Here is a 5,576-nt window from a genome sequence, read left to right as displayed (position 1 = left end):
GGGGCTGATGAATGTCTGAGGAGAGGCATTCGGACTTCCTTGCGGATGGAAGGGTCAGCCAGCAGGCAGCTGTGGTGCCACCCAGGCCCTTGGCCTACGGGGCACTCATACGCCTTCAGGCATGGGCGCCAGCAGGCAGCTGTGGTGCCAGCCAGGCCCTTGGCCTACGGGGCACTCATATGCCTTCAGGCATGGGCGCCTGCACGAGGGCCGGGCCTCAGCTCAGCGGCCCCTGAGGACTAATACACAGAGAAAGCCAAGCCCCCACCGCCTGGAGCTGCACACCCAGCGCCACCTCTGTGCACGCACTGGGCCAGGCCCCTCCCTGCTGCCGGAGGCTGGCAGGCCTGGCAGACGCTCAGGGAAGTCGCCCTTGGCCCACCGTGCCCTGATCCCAGCCAGAATCACTGCCCCTGCGAGTCTCTCCCCCTCGCCCCGCCTCCCCTGAACAGCACCCCTGCTGGGAGCCCCCTCTGCCCTAAGGCCTGCTGTGCCAGGGTCACCGGGCGTGCCTCCCTGCGGGTCGTGGCGGGACACACGGGAGCTCAGAATGTCAGCCCAGGGCCAAAGGTTCAGGCTTGGTGGTTCAGACAGAGAACAGCAAACACCACACACGGAATTGGCAAAAGGAAACTGCTCCCTCTCGAAGGCGCCAGCCCACGGCTCCACTTGTCCTTTCCGGGAACCACAGATGTCTGTGACAGCCGAGATCCGTCTTCCAGAAACAGGAACCAGGAGGTATTTCTGGCCCAATTAAGCGCTCCTGCCTGACACGTGGCAATGCAGCCGCACCTCCTCACATCCCTAACGTGAGAAACATGGGCTCTGGCCTCAGGGCGGGGCCTCCTTCCTGAAGATGCCCCCACCAAGGCCACAGGTACGGGTGCGGCCAGGAGGGGGGGTGGTCTCTAACACAGCGGTTCTCAACCTTCCTAATGCCGCGACCCTTTAATACAGTTCCTCATGTTGTGGTGAGGAATTTCATTGTTACAAGTTGAATATAATTAAAGCATAGTGTTTAATCACAAAAACAATATGTAATTATATATGTGTTTTCCGATGGTCTGAGGCGGCCCCTGTGAAAGGGTCATTCGACCCCCCAAAGGGGTCGCGACCCACAGGTTGAGAACCGCTGCTCTAAAACGATGTGGTCAAGAGCGCTATGTGTTTTAACCAGGACCACCTCCCCGAGAAAGGTTGTTTCCCCCAGGTAGGGATTTTTCCCTGGAGTTAGGGATTAACAGGACTAAGGAAGGGAATGAATCAGTAAGACCCCCTAGTGTTACAGAAATACCATGTGCTACTTATGAAGTACTTGGACTAAGACTGTTGGGCCCACATCCCCAGGGGTCTGCCCACCAGGGAAAGCACCAAAGCCTATATCCCTGGAGACCCACCGACACAGGGCAGTCCCAGGGAAGGCAAGCAGCGAGGCTGGGAGGACATAACCTTTACTGGGTAGGATAATCTCCTTCAGTCACTTCCTTGTAGCTTATCAGTACAACAGTGACCTTGGAATAGCCCTTATAATTGGAACACAGAGATTAACCTAGACAGGATTAAACTCAACAGAACTAGATTAACAAACATCCTAACCTTTGGAATAGAATGGATAGGATTAAAATCAACTGGTATAAATTTTTTTTTCTTCCAAGGAGGAAAGGAAGGGATCTCGGTCACCTGACAGAGAACGGGATGGAGACCAGGACCGGAAATCTTCCCCTTCTAAAGACAGAAAGCGGCATCGTTCAAGGGATAGGCGTCGAGGGGGCAGCCGGTCTCGCGACCGTTCCCAGTCCAAGTCTACGGAAAGAGAACGAGGGCACCGAGAGCGAGAGGAGCGGGATGGGAATAAGAAGGACCGAGGCCGGGTTAAGTGTGGGCACAGACGGGACAAGGGCTGGAAACGATCCTGTTTATCTCCTGGACGAGGAAAAGATTTTAAATCTCGGAAAGACAGAGACTCCAAGGAGGATGACGAGGATGAACATGGTGATGAGAAGCCTAAGGCCCAGCCATTATCCCTAGAGGAGCTTCTGGCCAAGAAGAAGGCTGAGGGAGAAGCTGAGGCTACGCCCACATTCCCATCCAAAGCAGAACGAGAGGCGGAAGCCCTGAAGCGACGGCGCAGGAGGCGGGAGAGCGGCAGAAGATGCTTGAAGAAGAGAGGAGGGAAAGGAAGCAGTTTCGAGACTCGGGCAGGGAAATGTTGGAAGACCCTCAGGAGCGAGAACGACGGGGACGCAGGGAGAGGATGGAACGGGAGACCAATGGAAAGGAGGATGAGGAAGGGCAGCAGAAGATCGGGAGGAGGAGGATAAGAGCCAGGAACTGCAGGCCATTAAGGAGCATTACCTGGGTGGCATTAAGAAGCGGCGCCGAACGAGGCATCTCAATGACCGCAAGTTTGTCTTGGAGTGGGAGGCACCTGAGGACACATCTACCGACTACAACCCACTGTACAGAGAACAGGTGCAGTTGTCGGGGCGAGGCTTCATTGCAGGCATCAACCTGAAGCAGCAGAAAGGAGAACAGTCACGTTTCTATGGAGACCTAATGGAGAAGAGGACACTGGAAGAAAAGGAGCAGGAGGAGGCAAGACTCCGCAAACTTCGTAAGAAGGGAGCCAAGCAGCGCTGGGATGATCGTCATTGGTCCCAGGAGAAGTTAGATGAGATGACGGACAGGGACTGGCGGATCTTCCGTGAGGACTACAGCATTACCACCAAGGGTGGCAAGATCCCTAATCCCATCCGATCATGGAAAGACTCTTCTCTGCCCCCACACATCTTGGAGGTCATTGATAAGTGTGGCTACAAGGAACCAACACCTATCCAGCGTCAGGCGATTCCCATTGGGCTACAGAATCGTGACATCATTGGTGTGGCTGAGACTGGCAGCGGCAAGACAGCAGCCTTCCTTATTCCGTTGCTGGTCTGGATCACTACTCTTCCCAAAATTGACAGGATCGAAGAGTCAGACCAGGGCCCTTATGCTATCAGCCTGGCCCCCACCCGTGAGTTGGCTCGGCAGATTGAGGAAGAAACCATCAAGTTTGGGAAGCCACTGGGCATCCGCACTGTGGCTGTCATCGGCAGCATCTCCAGAGAAGACCAGGGCTTCAGGCTGTGCATGGTTGTGAGATTGTGATTGCTACCCCAGGACGTCTGATCGATGTGCTGGAAAACCGCTATGGTGCTGAGCCGCTGTACCTACGTGGTTCTGGATGAGGCAGACAGGATGGTTCACGTGGGCTTTGAGCTAGACATCCAGAAGGCCCTGGAGCACATGCTTGCCACCAACCAGAAGCCGGACACGGGCGAGGCTGAGGACCCTGAGAAGGTGTTGGCCAACGTTGAGTCAGGAAAACATAAGTACCGCCAGACGGTCATGTTCACGGCCACCATGCCCCCGGCCGTGGAGCGTCTGGCCCGGAGCTATCTTCGGCGACCTGCAGGCAAGCCCCAGGAAGGTGTGCATCGGCTCTGCAGGCAGGCCCCAGCAACGCGTGGAACAGAAGGTCCTCCTCGTGTCAGAGTCAGAGAAGAGGAGAACGCTGCTGGCAGTCTCGGAGCAAGGCTTTGACCCACCCGTCATCATTTTCGTCAACCAGAAGAAGGGCTGTGTTGCTTTGGCCAAATCCCTGGAGAAGATGGGGTATGATGCGTGTACACTGCATGGTGGGAAAGGCCAGGAGCAGCGAGAATCTGCACTGTCTAACCTCAAGGCTCGGGCCAAGGACATTTTGGTGGCTACAGATGTGGCAGGTCGTGGTATCGACGTCCAAGACTTCCTCTCCCCCTTCCCCAGATTATATCCACCGCATTGGCCGCACGGGACGAGCAGGCAAGAGTGGTGTGGCCATCACCTTCCTCACCAAAGAGATCTCTGCTGTGTTCTATGAGCTGAAGCAAGCCATCCTGGGGAGCCCGGTGTCTTCCTGCCTCCCAGAGCTAGCCAACCACCCAGATGCCCAGCACAAACCAGGCACCATCCTCACCAAGAAGCACCGGGAAGAGACCATCTATGCCTGACACAGCGCCCTTCCCACCGGCTTCAAGGCAGGCTCTGAAGCCTGTTCTTCAGGACCCGCACATCTCCCTTTCCAGGTCCTCACTCTTACGGGGGCTTAGGAAACACTCAGACTGCTTGGCTAGACCCTCAGGTTTGAAGGCTTGAGCGTGGGCTGCAGAGGAGGGGAGCTGCTGCAGGAGACAGGGAGAACAAATGACCACAGGTTTGGGCCCAGCTCTGCCCCTCTGGCGGACTTGGGGATTGCCAGTGTCAGGGGCAGCCAATGGCGTTGCCTCCCAGGCTGCTGGGAGGGTTTCTTCGCACAGACTTGACTGCATAAGCTGCAGCAGCAGTGTTGCCCTCGATGACCCAGGGGATCGGCACTGTGAGGAGTATGAGCCTTGGACTCTTATTGTCATTTGGTAGCATTTGCCCTTTTGGATTATAAAACAAGGTGAGAGCCTTGTCTAGAGCTGTGCACAGCCCCTGTGCCGAGGGGTGCTGTGCACCCCAGGCATCCCTCACCCCGGGAAGTTTTCTAGATGTGGGTCAGGGCGAGCCGGCTGTGTCCATCTTGAAGTCACTGAGTAAAATTTCTGTTTTCTATTCTCTGAAAAAAATAAAATAAAACGGTGTGGTCAACGTGGGGCATCAGCCTCCGGCAATGCACCGGACGATTGTTTTACAAATGACGGGTATTGGGAAAGGGCCTCCATCTCAGAGCTGAGAGAACACTCTGAGGCTCTCGGCAGCCGTCTCCGGCGGAGGACGCAATGCCGCCGGCGGTGGGTTTCTGACTCGCAGGCTGGCAGGGGTGAGTCCAGTGATGGCGAACCTTTTGAGCTCGGCGTGCCAGCATTTTGAAAAACCCCAACTTAACTCTGGGGCTGTGTCACATATAGAAATTTCTTGATATTTGCAACCATAGTAAAACAAAGACTTATATTTTTGATATTTATTTTATATATTTAAATGCCATTTAACAAAGAAAAATCAACCCAAAAAATGTAGGTTCGCCATCACTGGTTAGTCTGTTCTGGCAGGAGACAGGAGCTGAGTCTGATCTCTGACCGAGCACTAGAGAGGGAGGTAGCTGGAAAGACAGACTAGATTAAGTGCACACCTTTGAAAAGCTCTCACGTAAAAGTGTCAGCTCTGATGTACCTGGCTGTTCGAAAGGCCCGGCTGGGTGCAGTGAGAAAGAAATGGAAGCAAACAGCTCGTCCTAGGTCCACGGGCAAGAGCCTGCCTTTCCAGCCTCCTTCCCGGGCTGGGCCCCACCCGCCCTGATGGGGGGCGGGGGAGGGTGGCCTGTCCTGGGCCTGTGGGTCCCCAGTTCTCTGGCTTAGGGGACCCTGCTGTTCCACCCGCAGCCTCCGCTGTGAAAAGCCCCTCCCTGAGGACTGATGGCCTTGGAGGGGGTCCGAGCGCCTTGCCATTATGTGGGCGCTGGCTGTGATGGGCATGGGCCCTCCCCCTCTGGGCCTCTGTGGGAATATAGGACAAGGACCCTGACATTTAGGGGTGTCTCCATGCAGGATAGGTGAGGGGCTGGGCGATGG

The 5,576-nt window shown here is 55.6% G+C and overlaps 1 pseudogene; it reads left to right on the top strand.

Annotated features, from left to right (window-relative positions):
- The first annotated feature begins 856 nt into the window (after positions 1-856).
- On the top strand, positions 857-4,341 carry LOC102771775 (annotated as a pseudogene).
- Positions 4,342-5,576: the final 1,235 nt, after the last annotated feature.

This window comes from Myotis davidii, unplaced genomic scaffold, assembly GCF_000327345.1.
Source record: "Myotis davidii unplaced genomic scaffold, ASM32734v1 scaffold333, whole genome shotgun sequence".
Classification (NCBI taxonomy): domain Eukaryota; kingdom Metazoa; phylum Chordata; class Mammalia; order Chiroptera; family Vespertilionidae; genus Myotis; species Myotis davidii.
The sequence above is the reverse complement of the archived record's forward strand: the minus strand, read 5'-3'. Positions and strand labels throughout refer to the sequence as shown.